General features: G+C 40.6%; 1 long non-coding RNA gene across 3 annotated transcripts in view; it reads right to left on the reverse strand.

Annotated features, from left to right (window-relative positions):
* Window positions 1-9004: 9004 nt before the first annotated feature.
* Window positions 9005-26013, reverse strand: part of LOC126481158 (uncharacterized) — a 90797-nt gene continuing 73788 nt past the window's right edge. For 2 of the 3 annotated variants that reach the window (XR_007587522.1, XR_007587521.1), the window contains 2 exons: window positions 9987-10096; window positions 9005-9826 (listed from right to left, as the gene is read on the reverse strand). This is a non-coding gene — a long non-coding RNA (uncharacterized LOC126481158). The remainder of the gene's footprint in view (window positions 9827-9986; window positions 10097-26013) is intronic. The other variant, XR_007587520.1, reaches the window with a different exon arrangement.

A 26013-nucleotide genomic window follows, 5' to 3' on the forward strand; every position in this document is an offset into this window, starting at 1 on the left:
TATCATTTTTAATTGCAAATCAGTCAGTTATATGACAATAATTCAAAATAATATAAAGTATTATCATAATATTATTTAAGTTCAAGAAGACCAGCCTTGCATGTGGAGTTTCAACGAAGCTCACAATTTGCAGTATTGTCTCCAGAACTGATTGCGACCCTTGGTTTAGAGTTCAGTGGAAGGATTGAAGCAGAGACTTCAAAGGATCTGTGGTGAGCAACTTCCTGGACTTGAACCATAGTTACTTTTGAATGCATTATGGGAACAGCAGTGATCAATGTCTTATAAATAATTACTATTAAAAACAGTCTTGACCACAATTTATTTAATAAGGTGACCGGTTTCGACCACTACTGTGGTCATCTTCAGACCATTGAGTAGGAACCTCTTTGTTGGAGTAGTGATTCTCCAACAAAGAGGTTCCTACTCAATGGTCTGAAGATGATCACAGTAGTGGTCGAAACCGGTCACCTTATTAAATAAATTGTGGTCAAGACTGTTTTTAATAGTAATTATTGAACCATAGTGTTGAGAACTGTAGGGTCCCTCTAAATGGGTCAGGCATGCAGTATACATCAGACTGCTACTCATGTAGCTGTATGTGGAGCACACACAAGGTTCTTTAGATTAGGTGACTCTCCATCCAATTCATGCAACAATAGCTGTAGGAAACCCAAAAGTATTGGTGTAAGAGGAAAGAAATGCCTCCCACAGATGAGAGTACTAAAATCCTTATGGTAAACTGCTGAAGCATTCACAATAAAGTGCCAGAGCTTGAAGCACTCATGAAAAGCAGTGAAGCTCATGTAACACTTGGTACAGAAAACTGGTTGAAACCTGAAATTGGTGACAGTGAGACTATTGGGGGAAAATTTAAGTGTATATCGAAAGAGCAGGCAAATGGGAAATGGAGATGGTGTATTTGTCACAATAGTCAACAAACTCAGATCCACCGAAATAGAAACTGAAGCAGCATGTAAGATTGTTTGGGCAAGACTCATTATCAGGGGGGGGCATAAAATGATAACAGGATCCTACTATCACCCATCAGACTCATCTTCTGGTGTAACAGAAAATTTTAGAAAAAATTTCAGTTCACTTGTACATAAGTTCCCCAACCATACTGTAATCATTGGTGGAGACTTCAATAATTCAAGAGTCAATCGGGAAAATTAAAGTTTTGTTAGTGGTGGGCATGATAAGACATCCTTTGAAACATTATTAAATGTCTTCTCTGAAAACTAGCTAGAACAGATAGTTAGGAATCCCACTCATGATGGAAGTATGTTGGATCTAATGGCAAGAAACTGGTATCAGTGATGGTGATGCTGTCATGGAAACAGTGATTACCAAAGTACAAGCAGAAAAATATATATAAGTTTAGTAAACTAGATAAAAAATCAGTAGTGCTATATTCCAATGAGGAACTTGAAACTTTCAGCACATGGTAGGAGCATGTTGTAGAGGAATTATGACTCAAGTAGAGATGTGTCCAACTCGTTCATTCCCGCGAACTACTTAATTCATTTCACTCTTTGCCGTGAAGCGTTCAGATGAAATAGTTCATTCATGAAGTACGCTCAGCCACGATTACGCTCGCTTCACCTCGCTCGTTCAATAAAGCTTCGTAATACTTCATAATTTTACCAACAGATCACCAAACTATGCACAGTAACGTGCACACAACATTTTACGCTCTTACAGCATCTGGGTTAACTTAAATAGAGCATGGTCAAAGGGGACAAAGGAAAGATAAACAGAGAAGCCTGTCACATATAAAGAAGGTATTACATTTAATCTTGCTCGACATTTCCTCATGAAGCGCCCAAAATAGTCTTTATCTGCCAAATAAAACATTATTTGTTGTATTCATGGACTGAAAACAAGGGCTTCCAACAAAATGCAGTCCAATTTTATATTCCTTTTAAAATTTAATCCTAAATAGAGTGAGTATGTTTACCAGTGTCACAAAGTCTACATACCTACATTAAGTAATTATTCAGAAGTTTTCCTGTAGATTTTATTTTTGTTGAGAATAATAACCCTCCAGATTCAAAACGTAAACTGTAACCTATAGTCATTGGTATGATTCAGAAATAAGAAGTCAACAACAACTGCCATTTATGAGTGCTTCAATTGCTTACTAAGCTTGATGGGCAAGAAATAGAATCAACAGGAATATCTATTGATCTATCAAAAGATTTTACATTGTGGATCATAAGATTCTGCTGTCAGAGCCTGAAAAATATGGCATTCAAGGTCTGTCTAACAACTGGATCAGTTTCTTGTTGAGCAATTGTAAGCAAACAACATGCATCAAGTACACAAATGTGATTCTAAAAACTGTTTCTGAACACTTGTCAGATTATAAACTAATTAAATATGGTGTACCCCAAGGATCAGTAATGGCACCCCTTCTGTTTCTTCTGTACATAAATGATCTAAGTTTAAATATGGATGTTCATAAAAAGACCAAATTTGCAGAAGACACCACAGTTCTGTGAAAAGGGAAAAGTAAGGAATAATTATAGCAATCAGTAAACAATGTCACAAAACAGCTTAGCAACAGGGTGCAGAATAATCAGCTTGTAGTAAATAGTGAAAAAATTATTGCACTAAAATTCCACAATGCTCCAAAAAAGGATATGTACATCTCATTTGTCTCCATCAACAATGAACTTGTGGCAATTCCTATTCCCAAGGTGAACTGTTGGGCAGAGGATATCACCAACACACAGTCATTGGCACAAATGAAGCACTTTATTAATATAAACACAATGCAATGATACAAGCGAACTCATACCGGTCTGACTCCAAGATCCTCTAACCATATACCATAGTTGTTCTTATCAAAGTTGATAACCACCTGTTCAATGTTGGTGGTCAGCATAGACCCATCCCCGCCTTCTCCCTTGCTCCTCCCGGCAGTGTGGAGTATGGAGGAGGAAGTGAGGTAGTGGAGTTAAGGTCAACAAGGTGATGTGGTCAGTCAGTATGGAGCAATGTGTGTGGCAAGTTTGCCTGACCATCCACGTTGTGACTGGCCCATGAGTGGGGCATAGGTGAACCATTTCTCCTAGTGTAGTGAGATACGGAGCTGCGTAGCGACAACATGACATGGTCTTGATGCCATGTCATAGAGCACATGGGGTGGCTGTCATGGGAGACTGGAATCAACTGGTCCTACATTGAGGCAGTGTTGCACATGGCAATGGGTATGTGGATGGTGAGGTGACAGGGCTTTGATCAAGACAATGATCCCATCTTCTTCCACATCAAAAGCAAAGATGAAGGTGTGCAGGTGTGTGATGTGATGTGTGATGTTGTCAAGCATGCAGTGATGTGAGTTAACTATGAAGACAGTGCTGTCACCCAACTGTAAGGAGAGATTGTCAACTGAGAAAAGAGAAATGTCAATGTTAAAGTGTGGAACACAGAAGGGAGATGGCAATGGAGAAAGCTCAAGACAAGCAGCCATGGTGTCATTGCAGGAGGGAGAATGTCACACATAGTACCCATAGCACTCAGACCACACATGTTATCGGTACTGCAAGAGTTTGACAGTGAGGGTTCCAAGGGGGAAGGAGCAAAATTTGTCAGGTGGAGGAGACACTGAGGTATCTGTGGGAGGGAGGTCATCCTCAAGCATCCAAGCTGGCTTGAGTTTGTTGATGGAGGCAGTTTGCAGCTTACCATGCAAGAGAACATTAAAGATGGGGGGGGGGGGAGGGGGGGAGGAGGTGGGAGTGATGAACTACTACTTTGTGGGGGACTTACTCTGTTGGAGAGCAGACCACACAGTGTCATTGTGAAGCATTATATAGTCACAGAGATTTAAGTTTTTATGAATAAAGACACATGTAGCAGTTCACATGTGTGGAGGCAGAATGTAGACATGGGCAATGAGAGCACAGACACCTAAACTAAAATTGAGAACTCATAAGGGGGGGGGGGCAAGGGGGGTTTGTTTGGAGGCTTTGATGAAGTCAACAGGCAAGATCAGGGGTTCACTGCATAGCATGTCAGCTAGAGACGTCTGTAAGTCATCCTTAAATTCTGTGCAAATACGGAGCAGAGCCCAGGGGAGGGTCAGAGATGAGGGAATTGAATGACACATGAGCACTGCTTTCAGGCTACAGTGCCAGTGCTCAACTATCCCATTACTCTGGGGATTATAAGCCATAGTGCAGAACTACACTCCTGGAAATGGAAAAAAGAACACATTGACACCGGTGTGTCAGACCCACCATACTTGCTCCGGACACTGCGAGAGGGCTGTACAAGCAATGATCACACGCACGGCACAGCGGACACACCAGGAACCGCGGTGTTGGCCGTCGAATGGCGCTAGCTACGCAGCATTTGTGCACCGCCGCCGTCAGTGTCAGCCAGTTTGCCGTGGCATACGGAGCTCCATCGCAGTCTTTAACACTGGTAGCATGCCGCGACAGCGTGGACGTGAACCGTATGTGCAGTTGACGGACTTTGAGCGAGGGCGTATAGTGGGCATGCGGGAGGCCGGGTGGACGTACCGCCGAATTGCTCAACACGTGGGGCGTGAGGTCTCCACAGTACATCGATGTTGTCGCCAGTGGTCGGCGGAAGGTGCACGTGCCCGTCGACCTGGGACCGGACCGCAGCGACGCACGGATGCACGCCAAGACCGTAGGATCCTACGCAGTGCCGTAGGGGACCGCACCGCCACTTCCCAGCAAATTAGGGACACTGTTGCTCCTGGGGTATTGGCGAGGACCATTCGCAACCGTCTCCATGAAGCTGGGCTACGGTCCCGCACACCATTAGGCCGTCTTCCGCTCACGCCCCAACATCGTGCAGCCCGCCTCCAGTGGTGTCGCGACAGTCGTGAATGGAGGGACGAATGGAGACGTGTCGTCTTCAGCGATGAGAGTCGCTTCTGCCTTGGTGCCAATGATGGTCATATGCGTGTTTGGCGCCGTGCAGGTGAGCGCCACAATCAGGACTGCATACGACCGAGGCACACAGGGCCAACACCCGGCATCATGGTGTGGGGAGCGATCTCCTACACTGGCCGTACACCACTGGTGATCGTCGAGGGGACACTGAATAGTGCACGGTACATCCAAACCGTCATCGAACCCATCGTTCTACCATTCCTAGACCGGCAAGGGAACTTGCTGTTCCAACAGGACAATGCACGTCCGCATGTATAACGTGCCACCCAACGTGCTCTAGAAGGTGTAAGTCAACTACCCTGGCCAGCAAGATCTCCGGATCTGTCCCCCATTGAGCATGTTTGGGACTGGATGAAGCGTCGTCTCACGCGGTCTGCACGTCCAGCACGAGCGCTGGTCCAACTGAGGCGCCAGATGGAAATGGCATGGCAAGCTGTTCCACAGGACTACATCCAGCATCTCTACGATCGTCTCCATGGGAGAATAGCAGCCTGCATTGCTGCGAAAGGTGGATATACACTGTACTAGTGCCGACATTGTGCATGCTCTGTTGCCTGTGTCTATGTGCCTGTGGTTATGTCAGTGTGATGATGTGATGTATCTGACCCCAGGAATGTGTCAATAAAGTTTCCCCTTCCTGGGACAATGAATTCACGGTGTTCTTATTTCAATTTCCAGGCTGAACAGTAAGTGTGTTACTATCAAAAGACACTATCTGTGGATTCATGTAAGAGTCGAAGTCATTTAACTGTAGCCAGTCTACTGTGTAAGCTTAGGTATTAAGGCATAAATGCGTCACATAAAAACAAGATCGAATGGAAGTCGTCAGGAGTCACCAAAATGGCACCTCAATATATGGACAGGTGTAGAATATCAAATACGTGATCCATACACCGAGTAACAAACATTTTATTGAAGATCTTTACATGAGACATCTGCACCTAAGCCAAGCACTGTGCTTACTCAACAGTCACAGAATGTCCACAAAATAGCTCTCACTGGTAAGCGATGTTGTTGTGGCCAATAGCCACCACGGACTATTTTCTAACAGTACAGAAACCAAATTATTAGGACTATGGCTGTAAAGCAATGTAAAATGGAACGACAAATGTTGAATACCATAATGGAAAACTGAGCAAGACATGCTACCTTTTATGCTCATTAAAATCCTGCTGCAGTGAGTAAACAGTCATAAATGTATATCATGCCTGCTTGATGCAAACCTAGAGACTCATGCAGACCTCTGTTTAAGATTTCTGGTAGTCCTCTTTTTGCATGTATACATTATGGAAATCCCAAAGAAAGCAGGTGTTGACAGATGTGAAAATTACCGAACTATCAGTATAATAAGTCACAGCTGCAAAATACTAACGCAAATTCCTTACAGACGAATGGAAAAACTGGTAGAAGCCGACCTCGGGGATGATCAGTTTGGATTCCATAGAAATGTTGGAACACGTGAGGCAATACTGACCCTAAGACTTATCTTAGAAGAAAGATTAAGGAAAGGCAAACCTACATTTCTAGCATTTGTGGACTTAGAGAAAGCTTTTGACAATGTTGACTGGAATACTCTCTTTCAAATTCCGAAGGTGGCAGGGATAAAATACATGGAGTCAAAGGCTATTTACAATTTGGACAGAAACCAGATGGCAGTTATAAGACTCGAGGGGCATGAAAGGGAAGCAGTGGGTGGGAAGAGAGTGAGACAGGGTTGTAGCCTCTCCCCGATGTTATTCAATCTGTATATTGAGCAAGCAGTAAAGGAAACAAAAGAAAAATTTGGAGTAGGAATTAAAATCCATCGAGAAGAAATAAAAACTTTGAGGTTCGCCAATGACATTGTAATTCTGTCAGAGACAGCAAAGGACTTGGAAGAGCAGTTGAACGGAATGGACAGTGTCTTGAAAGGAGGGTATAAGATGAACATCAACAAAAAGCAAAACGAGGATAATGGAATGTAGTTGAATTAAGTCAGGTGATGCTGAGGGAATTAGATTAGGAAAGGAGACACTTAAAGTATTAAAGGAGTTTTGCTATTTGGAGAGCAAAATAACTGATGATGGTTGAAGTAGAGAGGATATAAAATGTAGACTGGCAATGGCAAGGAAAGCGTTTCTGAAGAAGAGAAATTTGTTAACATCGAGTATATATTTATATGTCAGGAAGTCGTTTCTGAAAGTATTTGTATGGAGTGTAGCCATGTATGGAATTGAAACATGGACGGTAAATAGTTTAGATGAGGAGAGAATAGAAGCTTTTGAAATGTGGTGCTACAGAAGAATGTTGAAGATTAGATGGGTAGATCACATAACTAATGAGGAGGTACTGAATAGAATTGGGGAGAAGAGGAGTTTGTGGCACAACTTGACTAGAAGAAGGGATCGGTTGGTAGGACATGTTCTGAGGCATCAAGGGATCACCAATTTAGTACTGGAGGGCAGGGTAGAGGGTAAAAATCATAGAGGGAGACCAAGAGATGAATACACTAAGCAGATTCAGAAGGATGTAGGCTGCAGTAGGTACTGGGAGATGAAGCTTGCGCAGTATAGAGTAGCATGGAGAGCTGCATCAAACCAGTCTCAGGACTGAAGACCACAGCAACAAACAACAACAACAACATTATGTAAATCGTTATATTCTGTAAAATAAATGTAATAGGTAAGGGTTGCAGATTTTAAAAAAAAATAAAAATAAAAAAAAAAAAAAGACTGTGATATTCAAAACAAAAATTTGTTTATGATCCATATCAAAACATCTTTGTGCCAAAACAGTACTTTCCACAGAGGAGTTAAACTTTATAACAGACTTCCTGAAAACATAAAAGAAATTACTGAGTTCAAAACATTTGAATAAATATTTAAAGTAGTGTTTACAACATAACTGTTTTTACTCTATTGAAGAATATTTAAATTTGTGAAGTGTGAATACTTAATGTACATGGTGTAATATTGTAATTTAAATAAGTAAGCAGAGGAATCACTTTCACCTGTGTACTTATAAACTGACTTGCTTAATGTCCTATGCATAAGCTGCTTTGTAGACAACAGGACCAATAAAATGTTGTCTATAAAGTATACACTTCAACTGTCCACCCATGACTAATTACTAATTCTACATTTTGGGTGCTCATTACAAACTCATTATAGATTTATACATTTCTGACTACCAGGCAACGACTGCCTGAAGCTATGAGCTTGACACCTATTTATAGATGCAGATATTAAAAAAATTATATTTGGTAAATACAGGACTGTATATTTAGGAAGTTAATATGAAAGATGAAAAAAGACAGATACAATAAGCAATTAAGTAAACTAGTTTAATCAAAACTGTATAATTAGAAAGTGACAAAATAATAGGTACCATTTCATAGTAGGGAAGGTTTAATGTGTACAGGGATTCCAAAAGTTTCAAGAAAGCAAAACCTTCCAAGTTGAATAACTGACAAACCAACACAGTATTTCAGTAACAGTATATACTTTTGAACACAGAAAAATCAGAGCTACCAAACTATGACACTGAATTTTGAAAATGAATTACTGACAACTTTTGTTTTCAAATATAAATAACTTCTGAAATGTAAAGTTTGTGGAAAAAGTAGAACATTTGTTGGAAAGTGGTGAATGAAGATTTTCAAATAAAACAAGTCAATCTTGGAACAAGTATTTGTTAGCATCACTTGTGTTCAACATGCATATGATCTATACGTATCGTAAATTATGAATATTTATCTAAACAAAATGTTACCAGAAGAATTAAATATACTGTGGTCAGCAGTAATCAGCTAAATACACTGTGCATAATTAAATTAAATCTAATATTGTGTGGAAAAGAATTTACTTATTTTATGTAACTATGATGTATACAATGCATGTCTAATTAAAATAAAATGAATTTAAGAAGTAGAATTATAGCAGCTGCAGCTATCTCGCCTTTATACGTATAAAATTATACAAAATTTTTTGTGTTTATTTTGGGTGAACTCAGTGAACATGTATTTTTTTTCTTCTTTCTTCAGTGTGATAATGTATTGGATACAATTTCTCATTAGCCCTTTTTCTAAAAATACATCTACATCATCCTGTTCCCAAAAGCCAGTTAACACAGCTTTCCTTGTAAGTCATACAGTTCTGACAGTTTCTTCTTTTTTGTTGATATTTTATGACAAACTATTAAAAATTTAGTGACTATCATCCATGCAATAACTTCTCTTATACCAATCAGTTGCCAGATTCTCCTCAGTTCTATGTTTTGTATGACAAAAACAAGAGTGCCTCTATCAATACATATGAAATTGCATCCCTACTGAAATATAATTTCAGGAGCATGATATTTATAAATCGATGCTAAAGGGTACTTTTGTGAAGGGTTCTGGCGTCGTTAACACGAACCGTTTCCTTAATATTATAACACAATATCTTGGATTCCCATTGTATGGTAATAGTGGACATTTCTAAGAGGAGTGGTTGTAATTAAACATTTTCTTCTCAAATTTATTTGACTTCAGTACAGTAGTGCAGCCAGAGTCACAGTAAATTACAGAAAGTTTACATGCCTGTTTTTGATGAAGCTCAGTCACCATTATCAAATGTAACAAGTATGAAATAAGTCTGCTATTAATTATGAGAACCTGAAATATAAGTGACTAGCACAACAACTTTGTCATAGCAAACAGTACTGTGAATTTTTCATGTTAAATTAAACCTCATTATGCAGTAATGGCAAAGAAGCAACATCACTGCAATTGATCACTGTGTAGTCTTTATATATACAGAACATTAAAATGTTAACGTCGTATATGTTGGATAGGATCTGCATTGCACACCTTGCATAATGAACCCAACAAGTGAAAATCTTGTCTTATTACCCTTGGCAATTCTGCTGTTATTCTGAAACACAGATATGAGGTGAAACCATTAACTGAAGAATCAGAAGGCACCAGCAAAAAATGAACAAAAGTCAGTTTTTGAAAAATAGTAAAATTCCCTAAAAAATGATAGATACATGTTGAGGTAAATAAATATCCTTAAGTAACAGACAAAACTTTACCTTTATGAAGTCAATGAAGTAACAACATCAGTGCATGAATACTGTATATTATTATTTGTATATGTTGTCTCCAAACCAACTGGTCAACTCTGAGACAAAAATCTCCACATCTGCAAAATAAAATGCACATCAAATAATATTCTAGCCATGAAACATGAATAAAATCATGCTAATCTTTATTATAGTCTTATCTCAACATCTTGAAGTTTCAAATACATAGTTTATAATCTTGAATGCAGCACTCAATAGCACTGTGTCCAAGAAATAACTGTTTGCCTGGATGACACATATAGCCAAGGTTACCATATGTAACCATTCTCTGGTCTCTATGTGTAATGGATCTAACGTATGACCTAGGCTTAGAGTTATTTGTTTAACCTAGACCTATTACAGTTGACACATTTAGTGATGCACAAAGCTTTTTGGCCTTTCGCAGTATGTTTACCATATGTTGTCATCCACATTTACTTTGAATAAATGATCTGATGTCATTCAGATACAAAGCTTTTTGGTCTATCTCCATATGTTTGCCACACATTGCCATCTACATTTACTTTGTTTAAATGATTTGAAGGATAACCTAGGCCTAGAACTACATTTTACAGGGTGTTTCAAAAATGACCGGTATATTTGAAAGGGCAATAAAAACTAAACGAGCAGCGATAGAAATACACCGTTTGTTGCAATATGCTTGGGACAACAGTACATTTTCAGGCGGACAAACTTTTGAAATTACAGTAGTTACAATTTTCAACAACAGATGGCGCTGCAAGTGATGTGGAAGATATAGAAGACAACGCAGCCTGTGGGTGCGCCATTCTGTACGTCGTCTTTCTGCTGTAAGCGTGTGCTGTTCACAACGTGCAAGTGTACTGTAGACAACATGGTTTATTCCTTAGAACAGAGGATTTTTCTGGTGTTGGAATTCCACCGCCTAGAACACAGTGTTGTTGCAACAAGACGAAGTTTTCAACGGAGGTTTAGTGTAACCAAAGGACCGAAAAGTGATACAATAAAGGATCTGTTTGAAAAATTTCAACGGACTGGGAACGTGATGGATGAACGTGCTGGAAAGGTAGGGCGACCGTGTACGGCAACCACAGAGGTCAATGCGCAGCTAGTGCAGCAGGTGATCCAACAGCGGCCTCGGGTTTCTGTTCGCCGTGTTGCAGCTGCGGTCCAAATGACGCCAACGTCCACGTATCGTCTCATGCGCCAGAGTTTACACCTCTATCCATACAAAATTCAAACGCGGCAACCCCTCAGTGCCGCTACCATTGCTGCACTAGAGACATTCGCTAACGATACAGTGCACAGGATTGATGACGGCGATATGCATGTGGGCAGCATTTGGTTTACTGACGAAGCTTATTTTTACCTGGACGGCTTCATCAATAAACAGAACTGGTGCATATGGGGAACCGAAAAGCCCCATGTTGCAGTCCCATCATCCCTGCATCCTCAAAAAGTACTGGTCTGGGCCGCCATTTCTTCCAAAGGAATCATTGGCCCATTTTTCAGATCCGAAACAATTACTGCATCACGCTATCTGGACATTCTTCGTGAATTTGTGGCGGTACAAACTGCCTTAGATGACACTGCGAACACCTCGTGGTTTATGCAAGATGGTGCCCGGCCACATCGCACGGCCGACGTCTTTAATTTCCTGAATGAATATTTCGATGATCTTGTGATTGCTTTGGGCTATCCGAAACATACAGGAGGCGGCGTGGATTGGCCTCCCTATTCGCCAGACATGAACCCCTGTGACTTCTTTCTGTGGGGACACTTGAAAGACCAGGTGTACCGCCAGAATCCAGAAACAATTGAACAGCTGAAGCAGTACATCTCATCTGCATGTGAAGCCATTCCGCCAGACACGTTGTCAAAGGTTTCGGGTAATTTCATTCAGAGACTACACCATATTATTGCTACGCATGGTGGATATGTGGAAAATATCGTACTATAGAGTTTCCCAGTCCGCAGCGCCATCTGTTGTTGAAAATTGTAACTACTGTAATTTCGAAAGTTTGTCCGCCTGAAAATGTACTGTTGTCCCAAGCATATTGCAACAAACGGTGTATTTCTATCGCTGCTCGTTTAGTTTTTATTGCCGTTTCAAATATACCGGTCATTTTTGAAACATCCTGTACATGCAGATCTTCTACAGCAGATGACATCTAGTGATACGCAAAGCTTATTGGTGTTTCCCCTTATATCATATATTGTCTTTCATGTTTTTGTTGTGTAAATGGTTTAATGTGTAAATTAGACTTAGGGCTACATTCTCAGCCTAGACTTTCTGCAGCTAATTACAGCTACTGATACTAAAGCTTAATCATCCTAGACCTAGAGCTATGTTCTTACTCAGACCTTCTACAGCTGTTCAAATTTAATGATACAAAGCTTATTGTTTTTTTAATCATATTTTGTACCATATACAGTTATCCACATTATAAATTTTATAGTGTTTAAACAAGACTTAGAGTTATGGTCTTTTGTTGTATGTTATACTATATATTGTCATCTACATTTCATTGCATAAATGATCTAATGCATAACACTACCTAGAGCTACAGTAAGCAATCACATTTGTCATACGCAAAGCTTATGTGTCTCTCACCATATGCTAGATTGTATAATGTCATCTACATTTGCCTTGTATAATGATCCAGATGATCTAATGTACTTACAGCTTACTGATCTTCACTGCATACTATGCCATTTATTATCATCTACATTTTCTTTGTATAAATGATCTAATGTATAGCCTAGACCTAGGGCTACATTTCATAACCCAGACTTTCCACATCAGGTCACACGTACTAAGCCACAAAGTTTGTTGTTCTTTCACTGTTTGTTATACCATATTTTGTCATCTTTAAAATGGCAGCTTTGCTTTCACGCGGTAACACGAGCCACCATAGTGGGTGTAGCTGACAATGCTCAAGGAGTCACTCCACTTCACATACTGTGTCAGAGTCTGGCCCCACAGTTTGCTTTTACCACCACAGATACAGCGAGCAGGCTGAAAAGCGTACAAGCCCATGCACATTCCCAAATGGGAACAACGGTCATCAGTAGGAGCCACCAACTGCCACAACACCACTTGGTGCCTGTTTAGAACGGATCGGACCTCAGGAAAGAAATATCTAATTCATAGTGAATCTGGTCTGAGTATTTTACTGAGGAAGTCACTCCGCTGCTGCAGGCCATGCACAGCAGTCAGCTTAGCAGCTGCTGACAATACGGAGATCCCAGTGTATGGTACACAGCGTGAAGATGTGACTGTAGGCCTGCATAGACAATTTACATGGAATTTCACAGTAGCGAATATGGTTGAGTCAATAATAGGCATTGATTTCTTAGCATATTTCAAACTTTTGCCTGATGCATCTAATGCCTGCCTTGTGGACAGCCTTACTGGTCTGATAACCACCAGATATCACTGTGATACTAGAACCACTAGCATCAAGCTTTTGCAAGTAGCAGATGAAGAGTACTGCGCAATTTTGCAAGATTTTCCAGTCTTAACTGGAGCAATGGGAGCACCACAACAGGTGTTTCATGACACTGTCCACCACATCAAAACTACTGATGGACCACCTGTGTCATGTCACCCACACAGATTAGTGCCCGGACGCCTCGCAATAGCAAAGACAGAGTAGAAGGAGGGAATTATTCACCCATCATCCAGTCCATGGGAATCAGTATTACACCTAGTACCTAAAAATGGTGGAGCCTGGCATCAATGCGGTAATTATCAAGTGCTGAATGCCAGGACTATTCCCGACCGCTACCTGGTACCATTATTACATGATTGCAATCACACTGTTCACAGCTCAGCATCATTGATTGTGCAAAGGCCTACATGCAGATTCTGGTTGCGTCAGAGGACATTCCCAAGACAGTTATAATTACACCCTTCAGATTGTTTGAGTCAAAGTTTATGACATTTGGGTTGCAGAATGCTGCACAGACCTGGAAGCAGTTTTTAGATTCCTTCTTTCATGGGCTACCTTTCTGCTTTGCATACCTGGTCTATTCCGAAACCAGAGAAAAGCATCACAGTCACTTATGTGAGGTTTCTAAATGACAGGAGAAGTATGGCGTAGTTTTAAACAATGCAAAATGTGTTTTTGGCCAGCATGAAGTTGAACTTCTGGGCCACCGCATATCATCCTCTGGTTGTGCACCACTACGATAAAAAGTACCTAAAGGCTATCTTACAACTGCCAAAGCCTACCACTGTAAAAGAGCTATGCAAATACCTTGCGATGCAGAAATTTTACTAGCATCACTTACCACAACCACCGAGCAACAAGCACCATTAAATGCAGCAGTATCGGGCACAAAGGTACGAGGTAACGCTTCCATGTGATGAAATGAGAGTATGGATGGGGTGTTCAAAGTGACGAAAGACCGCCTTGCTTAGGCTGCCCCACTCGCTCACCCAAAACTTGACGCTCCTTTCGCCTTAGTGGTTGACACCAGCCACTTTACAATCATGTCAGCTTTACAACCATGGGGTAGATGGTGCATGGCAGCCGCTGGCTTATTTTTCACATAAATTGACGCCTTCACACCAGCGCTGGAGTGCATGTGATAGGGAGCTGTTGGCCATCTACCAATCAATCAAGCACTTCAGACCACAAGTCAAGGCATGGGATTTTGCAGTTTTTACCGATTACAAACCGTTGGTATATGCATTCAGTAAGAACAGTGATATGTGCTCACCACATCAGTACTCTCAACTTGAGTTTATAAGCCAATTCACTATGAAATTGCAGCACATTTCTGGATTGACAACTGTGCTGGTTGACTGCTTATCCAGAGTACCTGGTGTTTCACAACCACTCAACATGACAGAGCTAGCAGTCTTGCAGTAAGGTGACCCTGAACCACATGCAGTATTACACAACAACAAAAACTTCACTAAAATTGCAATTGGTCAACATTCCGGGTGAAACTGGCAAGGTCTACTGCAACGTACTGCACAGCAGATCACAACTGTATGTACCGACCACATTCCGCCGGACAGTGTTCAGTAGCCTCCATAACCTGTGTCACCCTAGAGTGCGCGCAGTGGTTAAGCTGGTTGTCAAAGACATTTGTCTGGCCCGGCGTGGACAGAGATTGTCATCAGTGGACTACAGCTTGCCTGTGCTGAGAGTTATGCAAAGTTGCCCGCCACATGCATGTTCCAGTAGGGGAGTTCCCAGATGTCGGCTTGCGTTTTGCTCATGTTCACCTAGACATGGTAGGACCAATGCCTCCCTCAAGCGGCCAATGCTATTTAATGACAATGATCGACAGGTATATGCATTGGCCAGAAGCAGTACCTACGGACAACATTTCAGCAGAAATACTAGCAGCAGCATTCACATCAAAATGGCTCGCCAGATTCAGTTGCCCTCTCCGTACAACAACCAACAGGGGGAGGCAGTTTGAGTATGAATTGTTCACGCAGATAGGCAAGTTCTGTGGATACTCGCACCATAAGACCACTGCCTGCCAGCCGGCTAGTAATGGCATGCTGGAAAGATGGCACCACACTTTGAAGTTAGCATTGATGTGCTACTGGACCACATGGACTTTAGCACTGTCCTAATTGGTCTGAGGACTGCATTCACACCAGACATTGAGGCTTCACCAGCAGAGCTTGTATATGAAGAGTCACTACGTCCACAGGGTGAATTCATCCATTCCCTTTTTTACATATCTTCTAAGTTTTCCTTATGTCAGCCCAGAAGCGCTACATGACCTGTGGACCTTAACATTGGTATCTGTTTCACTTGCAGTTTTACTCCTGTTCTAAAATTGCATTTCACTTCCTGCATTGCTTCTTTGATGTACAAGTATATACCACCTACAATAATGCCACAAAGAGACTCAATGGTAACGATCAATCACAATCCCTATGTACTTCACGCAAGACTGTGGACCGCATGAAATCAGTAAAAGCCACTAGGCATGGACAGCGCATGATGTTCGTGCATAAGGATCTGGACACCTGCACACACATTATGCTTCGCATGGACACCGTCAAACTGCCACTGCAACCACCCTACACTGGACCACACTGTGTGCTGCTCAGTTTGCCATTCTCATTAATGGCAAACAAGCTACAGTTTCAATGAATTGAGTTAAGCTGACCTACATGTTCAAAGAGGCGCCAACTACACTCCCAAAGAATCCAGCTTCCCATTCCGCCACTATCTCAATCACATCTACATCTACATCCATACTCTGCAAGCCACCTAACGGTGTGTGGCGGAGGGTATCTTGAGTACCTCTATCGGTTCTCCCTTCCATTCCAGTCTCATATTGTTCGTGGAAAGAAAGATTGTTGGTATGCCTCTGTGTGGGCTCTAATCTCTCTGATTTAATCCTAATGGTCTCTTCACGAGATTTACGTAGGAGGGAGCAATATACTGCTTGACTCCTCGGTGAAGGTATTTTCTCAAAACTTCAACAAAAGCCCGTACCGAGCTACTGAGCGTCTCTCTTGCAGAGTCTTCCACTGGAGTTTATCATCTCCGTAACACTTTCGCGATTACTAAATGATCCTGTAACGAAGCGCGCTGCTCTCTGCTGGATCTTCTCTATCTCTTCTATCAAACCTATCAGGTACTGATCCCACAATGGTGAGCAGTGTTCAAGCAGTGGGCGAACAAGTGCACTGTAACCTATGTCCTTTGTTTTCGGGCTGCATTTCCTGAGGATTCTTCCAATGAATCTCAGTCTGGCATCTGCTTTACCGACGATTAATTTTATATGGTCATTCCATTTTAAATCACTCCTAATGCCTACTCCAAGATAATTTATGGAATTAACCGCTTCCAATTGCTCACCTGCTACATTATAGCTAAATGATAAATGCTCTTTCTTTCTATGTATTCGCAGCACATTACACTTGTCTACATTGAGATTCAATTGCCATTCCCTGCACCATATGTCAATTCGTTGCACATCCTCCTGCATTTCAGTACAATTTTCCATTGTTAGAACCTCTTGATATATTACAGCATCATCCGCTAAAAGCCTCAGTGAACTTCCGATGTTATCCACAAGGTCATTTATATATAGTGTGAATAGCAATGGTCCTATGACACTCCCCTGCAGCACACTTGAAATCACACTTACTTCGGAAGATTTCTCTCCACTGAGAATGCTGTGTTCTGTTATCTAGGAACTCTTCAATCCAATCTCACAATTGGTCTGTTAGACCATATAATCTTACTTTGTTCATTAAACGACTGTTGGGAACTGTATCAAACACCTGGCGGAAGTCGAGAAACACGGCATCTACCTGGGAACCCGTGTCTATGGCCCTCTGAGTCTCGTGGACGAATAGCGTGAGCTGGGTTTCACACGATCGTCTTTTTTGAAACCCATGCTGATTCCTACAGAGTAGATTTCTAGTCTCCAGAAAAGTCATTATACTCGAACATAGTGCGTATTCCAAAATTCTACAACTGTTCGATGTTATAGATATAGGTCTATAGCTCTGCACATCGGTTCGACATCCCGTCTTGAAAACGGGGATGACAATGTGCCCTTTTACAATCTTTTGGAACGCTACACTCTTCTAGAGACCTATGGTACACCGCTGCAAGAAGGAGGGCAAGTTCCTTCGGGTATTCTGTGTAAAATCGAACTGGTATCCCAGCAGGTCCATCGGCGATTTTCATTGTTTTTATATCCCTCTGTCATCTATTTTGATATCTATCATTTTCTCATCTGTGCGACAATCTAGAGAAGGAACTACAGTGCAGTCGTGCAGTCCTCCTCTGTGAAACAGCTTTGGAAAAAGACATTTAGTATTTCGGCCTTTAGTCTGTCATCCTCTGTTTCAGTACCATTTTGGTCACAGAGTGTCTGGACATTTTCCAAATTATCCTTCAGGTGCTCAGCCACAACAGCTGCTGAGCCAGGGGGCCTATAGAGACATCCAACTACCATGTCTGAGCCTGCTTTAACCGTGACCTTCACCCAAATTATTTCACATTTCGGATCTCCGTCAGTTTCCTTCGATACTATTGCACTTTTTATCGCTATAAACACGCCTCCCCATTCACTGTCCAGCCTGTATCTGCGGTATACATTCCAATCTGAGTTTAGAATTTCATTACTGTTTACATCTGGTTTCAGCCAACTTTCTGTCCCTAGTACTATGTGGGCACTGTGACCGTTTATTAGTGAGAGCAGTTCTGGGACTTTTCTATAGACACTCCTGCAGTTTACTATTACCACATTAATATTGTCATTCCCTGTTGAGTTTTGCCTACTGCTACCTTGTCGCGTCTCACGAGGCATCTTGTTGGGCCTAGGGAGGGAATTCTCTAATCTAAAAAACCCAAGTTCTACGAGAGGTCAGGATTGAAACAAATCTTCAGTTTAGGAAAGAAATTAAACAGCACATTTCTAGCACATTGGATCACCAATCACAGCTATCAATTATAAATTTTCACCAATCACCAGAAATTTTATCTCCACCAAGTTCTATCTCAGTCCTAGGTATGTGCATTGATGAATTAAAGTCACCCAACCCAGTTGACATAATCTGCCTCTCTGAACACCATGTGACCACTGGTATAGGAACTAGGCCTAAGCACAATGAGAAACTCAGACAGGAGAGTACTGCAAATGTTAGAATAAGGAAAGGTTCTCATAAAAGTATAATTAAAAATAATGTAAGTATATTTCATCAAAATATTGGGAGTTTAAAGAATAAAGTAGATGAGCTTCTGGTTTGTTTAGAAGATTTAGACGCTGAGAATGAAATAGATATACTATGCCTGTCTGAGCATCACATTGTTACTGATGTGGATAAGGTAAATGTAAGTGGTTATAAGCTCTCTGTACATGTAATGAGAGAAAATATGGAGAAAGGAGGAGTTGCCATATATGTCAAAAGTTATCATTGTGCAAAAAGTATGGAAACAAAAAAGTTTTGTGTAGAGAAACATATAGAAGCATGTGCCTGTGAGCTTAAATTAAATAAAGGCACATTTATAATTGTAACTGTATATAGGTCCCCATCAGGAAATTTTCATTTATTTCTGAAAAATTTGGACTCCTTGTTGTGCTATCTGTCAGACAGGGGGAAGCAAATTATTATTTGTGGGGACTTCAATGTAGATTCTCTGAAAGAGGGTAATAGGAAAAATGACCTTGAAGTATTACTCGGTTCTTTCAATTTGACACCCGTTATTGATTTTCCTACTCGGGTGGTAAAGGATAGCAGCTCACTGATAGATAACTTCTTTATAGACCAAGATAAGTTTAACCAGATAAATGCTCAGCCTGTTGAGAATGGTCTTTCTGATCATGGTGCACAGCTAGTTACAATATATGACATAGCTCCATTCAGCAATACTAATCAGTCCTCCAAAGTAGTACGTTCAGTCAACGATTTAACAACTGCAAATTTCAGGGAAAGCCTACAGCAGTTAGACTAGGATGAGGTGTACCGTGAACCTGATGCCAATTTAAAATATAATTTATTTCATGACATTTTTGTAAATGCATTTGAAAACTGCATCCCCAAGAAAATAGTTAAATATACTCGTAAGAAACCTTGTAACAAACCATGACTTACTAAGGGTATAAAAATATCTTGTAACTGGAAAAGGGAAATGTATCTGACAGCAAGAAAGAGTAGTGACCCAGAAACTATCAAAAATTATAAAAACTACTGTGTTATATTAAGAAAAGTTATTAAAAAATCCAGGAGTATGTGTATCATGTCTGAAATCAGCAACTCTGATAATAAAATTAAAACAATTTGGAATATTATTAAAAGAGAAACAGGTCAATCAAGAGCAGAGGAAGACAGTATTACCATCAAATTGAATGAAAACTTTACGAACAAAAAGTCAGAAGTTGAAAATATTTTTAATAATCATTTTCTAAATGTTGTGGATATAGTAGGATCCAGGTGTTCGTTAGAAGATGCTAGGCTGTTAATGGAAGAGGCCATACCTATGCAATTTGATACAATTGAAATCTCACCCACTTCTCCCTCTGAAATTAGGAAAATAATAAACTTGCTTAAAAGCAAAAACTCACATGGAATTGATGGCATTTCCAGCAAAATACTAAAAGCTTGTTCTCAACAGATAAGTAAGATTCTCAGCCACCTGTGTAATAGCTCTCTGGAACAGGGCATTTTCCCTGATAGACTGAAATATGCTATTGTTATACCTTTGCATAAAATGGGGGATAGATCTGATGTCAACAATTACCGTCCAATCTCCCTTCTAACAGCTTTATACAAAATTTTTGAGAAAGTAATGTATTCAAGAGTAGCTTCACATATCTGTAAAAATGAAGTACTAACAAAATGTCAGTTTGGTTTCCAGAAAGGTTTTTCAACAGAAAATGCCATATATGCTTTTGCCAGTCAAATTTTGAATGATCTGAATAACCGAACACCACCCATTGGGATTTTTTGTGATCTCTCAAAGGCTTTTGATTGTGTAAATCATGAAATTATGCTAGACAAGCTCAAGTATTGTGGCATGAGTGGGACAGTGCACAAATGGTTTAATTTGTACCTAACTGGAAGAGTGCAGAAAGTTGAAATAAGTAGTTCTCGTAACATGCAAAGATCAGCACATTCCTCAAACTGGGGAACTATCAAGAATGGGGTTCCACAAGGGTCAATCTTGGGTCCTTTGTTGTTCTTATTATATATTAATGACTTGCCATTCTATATTCATGAAGAGGCAAAGTTAGTTCGCTTTGCTGATGATACAAGCATAGTAATCACACCTGAGAAACAAGAATTAACTGATGAAATTGTCAATACTGTCTTTCAGAAAATTACTAAATGGTTCCTTGTAAATGGACTCTCACTGAATTTTGATAAGACACAGTACATACAGTTCCGTACAGCGAATGGTATGATGCCATTAATAAATATAGACCTTAATCAGAAGCATATAGCTAAGGTAGAATATTCCAAATTTTTAGGTATGTCCATTGATGAGAGATTAAATTGGAAGAAACACATTGATGATCTGCTGAAACGTTTGAGTTCAGCTACTTATGCAATAAGGGTCATTGCAAATTTTGGTGATAAACATCTTAGTAAATTAGCTTACTACGCCTATTTTCACTCATTGCTTTCATATGGCATCATATTTTGGGGTAATTCATCACTGAGGAATAAAGTATTTATTGCACAAAAGCGTGTAATCAGAATAATAGCTGGAGTCCACCCAAGATCATCCTGCAGACATTTATTTAAGGATCTAGGGATATTCACAGTAGCTTCTCAGAATATATACTCTCTTATGAAATTTGTTATTAACAACCAACCCAATTCAAAAGTAATAGCAGTGTGCATAACTACAATACTAGGAGAAAGGACGATCTTCACTATTCAAGATTAAATCTAACTTTGGCACAGAAAGGGGTGAATTATACTGGCACTAAAGTCTTTGGTCACTTACCAAATAGTATCAAAAGTCTGACAGATAACCAACAAGTATTTAAGAAGAAATTAAAAGAATTTCTGAATGACAACTCCTTCTACTCCATAGAGGAATTTTTAGATATAAATTAAGAAAAAAAAGAAAAAAAACAAAACAAAAATATTAAAAAAATAAAAAAAATAAAAATAAAAATAAAAATAAAGAAAAACAAAAAACACAAAAAAATAAAGTTGTTATATTAACTTAAGTATGTTGTTAAATTAACCTAATTATGTAATGTATTGGAAAATTCGACTCGTTCCACATCATTACGAAATATCGTATTCATGACCCATGGAACTAGTATTAATCTAATCTAATCTAATCTAATCTGTACAATGTCCTCAATGCGTTGCAAGCGCCAAACGTAGTCAGAACAGTGTTCTGTGTAGTATGAGTTCAGTGACTCGAACTTGTTGGTGTTCGTATGGTGGGTACTTTCGTAACCAAGGTAGCCGAAGTATTTGGAGTTCTCAAGAGGCAGCGTATCAAAGATTTATACCGCACACAGGGAAAACATTATCCGCAAGTCACAACGCGGACGAAAGTGTGTGTTGAGTGATCGTGACAGTTACTGAAGAGGATTGTGAAAAAAAAATATGAGGACGACAACTGCTAAATTCACTACAGGACTGATTGTCGCTTTCGCGAACCCTTTCAGCGCCAAAACAACACGAAGAGAGCTCCACAAGCTGGAAACTACAGCGCGAGCTGGAATATCAAAACCACTCACCTGTGGTACACATGTTCTGAATAGGAAAACGTCGTGTCGAAGCCATAAAATCTGGACTGTGAAGCAATGGAAGGAAGTCATTTGTCCGAATGAATCACACTGTTCCGCCTAGTTTATGTCCCAAGAGTGAAACATGGCGGAGCTTCAGAGATGATTTGGACAGCCACATCGTGATATTCCGGGGCCCTCTTGGTTATTCTGCAAGGTCGCATTCCTCTCTAGGATTATGTTACCATTTTGGCTGATCAGGTCCAATATTTGTTCCTCAATGTGATGCTGTATTCCAAGATGACAGCAGCCCTGTTTACACATCTCGCATCATCCAGGGCTGGTTTTGTGAGCATGAGCATTTGTCACATGGCCACCACAATTACAAGATCTTATAAGGGGGTTGTTTGTGTTCTTGCCCTGGATGATAATTAGACGAAATATTTGTCAGGATTTGTAAGCGATGGGTCCTTGAGGTACGCCAATACGCGAACACGAGTAGTAAGTTTAAACAGTTTTATTAACAAGGGGTCGTTACAAAACACGCACGCTACGCGCATCCATCATCACTGTGTCTGACATCCTAATTATGATCGTATCGAAAGGCTCCATGGTGAGCTAAGAAAAGAGACGTATTCGTGCCCGTGGCCAGGCTAGCGAATACAGCGTGCTGCGGACGGCGGCAAGTCGCTTACTACTCGCGTCGCATTTCGGCCGGAAGTGCGTATACTGACCAAGCAAATCTCAATATTATTGAGCTTTGTGGTCTATTTTGGAGAGAAGGGCGCGTGTCACCATTCATCTCCACAACTGTTACCTGAACCTGCCACTATTTAGCAGGAAGAATGGTAAAAGGTTCCGATGAAAAGCATATAGGACTCAAGGACGTTTTGAGAGCCAATAATTTTCCTACACCATGTTAGGCACGGCAATGTGTTGTGTTTTTGTTGTTTCCATATTTTTGCCCTCTCTCTGTGTCTCAGCAATACATTCATGGAAACAATATAAATATTTCACCTAAACGAACTAGTAAGATAGAAGACAGTGGGTCCTGAGAAAGTTGTGCCTTCTAGTCATTGTCAGTTATGTTATAGACAGTTGATTTTTAACTCAGAATGACCATATGTGTCTAAAACCTGACAGTGTACTTGCCGTTGGCCTAGACTCACAAAATTTGGCAAGAAACGAGGCTTCACAGTACAAGTAACGGAAGAAAATCCGAAAACTTAATTTTTGATTATGTCACACGAAAAAAATAGTTCTTTTGACATTTGTTATCCGACGTCAAACTTGAAATTAAAACAATAAGTAATTCTGCATTCAGGCTGACGGGATCGCAATGGTAAAAGTCAAACATCAGGCAAGGTTCAAATGGCTCTGAGCACTATGGGACTCAACTGCTGTGGTCATAAGTCCCCTAGAACTTAGAACTACTTAAACCTAACTAACCTAAGGACATCACACACATCCAAGCCCGAGGCAGGATTCGAACCTGCGACCGTAGCGGTCGTGCGGCTCCAGACTGTAGCGCCTTTAACCGCGCGGCCACTCCGGCCGGCATCAGGCAAGGAATAACTTTTATTGCTCATATCGATTTTTAACTCAGACTGGCCATATGTGTCCAAAAACCTGACAGTGCTGTAAATTGCAGAAGAGAAACCACAATTTATGCTTCATAGCTTCATACATTGATATGTCACTAAAAGGAACTGTCAATAAGAACTGTCTCAAAAATGAGAAATGCCAAAACAAGGACCAATGCCATGAAAGTTAGTAGTGCACAATTTTTATCGACGAATTTAAGAGGCTTTCAACCATTTGTGTTAAAGCGACACTTCCTGGATGGGGAGGTGTGCCAGCCCTGGATCGAATGTGCCTGGCAAATTAGTGATGAGGGTCAGTGTGCCAGCCACCTTGGATGTGGTTTTTTAGGGGTTTCCCACAGCCTACTCGGTAAATGTTACACAATTCACAAACATTTCAAAAACTTTTATTCACTTTCACATGAATAAAGACTACACGCAGACAGTTGGGTACGCATATTCCATCCTAGGGGTACCAATGCTAAGTCTTGCACGAGAGAGGGCACAGTGAGAACACTGCCCAGGTAAACAATGTATAACAGTTTTATTGAAAGTACACAAACCAAATTACTCCTCCTTTGGAGAAAAGTTAATCACTACAAGTCTGTGATAGTTCATGATTAGCATTAATTTATAGAAGTCCAACTTATTATACGTTACTTGCTTTAGCTGACTATCAGCTGCATACCACTGACACTGTAACTCCTACAACAAAGCCACAGTTGATAGCTTTCTTCGGTTCACTCAGTAACATCAGTTCCAATCAGAGCACTGTCTCAACTATCAGTACCATACCATAGAACTGTAACATTACTTCATCATTTTTTGTCTATGAAAGCTCATGCATATGTCACCCATGTAATACAGCACAGGCAGTTAGTGTATAAATTCTGCTGCTACAACAGTGTGTGTTAATCTTTTGTTTATTTACAATGATTTTTTTGCATCAGAGGTAAAAACAACATGAGAATGAGATGAGATTATATTATTTTCAATACTGATGTGTAAAGATAAACATTTAATTCACACTGAAGCTTACAGAGGAGTATATACTTTCATACACCATACAATATTGTGACGTCTTCTGATTCATGTTCTCCGAAATTCCTGTCTATTGAGATGAAAGAACAAGAAGCCAATTTTTCTTCCAACTGAATGGCTCAGGGAGAGTCACCAGCATACAGTATCTTATAATAAAAGATCAACAAATTTCATTCCTACAATTCTGAGCCACCAAAGGATCAATTGGAATAGCATGGATGTCCATCCACTCATTCAGAGTTTGTGTTCACACAACCAATCCACTACAATGATGAGATGCACAGTATTCGCAAAAAACATGTATGTTACACACTCTGTTCAGCAGGATCCTGTTGACCTCCATTTGACACTGAATCAAAACTCATCAGAAAACTAGAGAGGGTTCTACTTAGTTTGCCCCTGTTCTTTACATTCCTCCAACCAATGTCTTCGGGCACTACGGTGTATATTAATTGCAAGCATATCATAGACTTATATCCAGTTACTGTTGACGATCTTCATCCTGATGGTGTCTGGAAGGCACACTCTAAAACCACATGTGCACTCCACACGTACTCCGCTACCCTTGTGGCCGCTTCCTGCGTGTAGTGCACGCCTGACCAATTCAGGGTCATCATCAAGACGAATCAAAATGCACAACCCGCTCAGGAAGACAAATAGTTCAAATGGCTCTGAGCACTATGGAACTTAACATCTGAGGTCATCAGTCCCCTAGAACTTAGAATTACTTAAACCTAACTAACCTAAGAACATCACACACATCCATGCCCGAGGCAGGCTTCGAACCTGCGACCGTAGCGGTCACGCGGTTCCAGACTGAAGCGCCTAGAACCGCGTGTTTCTCTGTGGTGATCTTTGGCGATGACACCTGTTGTGCTGTGGTGGCCACGTCGATCCACTCCCAATCTACTTGCTAGAGTACCTCTGTCAATTGCAGATGGATAGCCAGCAGCTTGCGACTGTTTAAATCCTGCTGCCTCCTAGTGAAGTGTAACCTTTCCTGCAACAGGGCAAAGCTGACACGACGATATATTCTTCTGGATGCCGAGGTGTTGATGTGATGGCTCACCATGGCAAATCGTAGAATCGTGTCCTCATCTGGACAGCGTAGCTGGAAGGCTAGAGAGCTTAATAGGTTCATGTGGTTAGCGTGGCGTTCTGAATACCCTCGTCCACCATGTTAAAGTCGTCTCAGACGC

The sequence above is a fragment of the Schistocerca serialis genome, chromosome 5, assembly GCF_023864345.2.
Source record: "Schistocerca serialis cubense isolate TAMUIC-IGC-003099 chromosome 5, iqSchSeri2.2, whole genome shotgun sequence".
Taxonomy (NCBI): Eukaryota; Metazoa; Arthropoda; class Insecta; order Orthoptera; family Acrididae; genus Schistocerca; species Schistocerca serialis.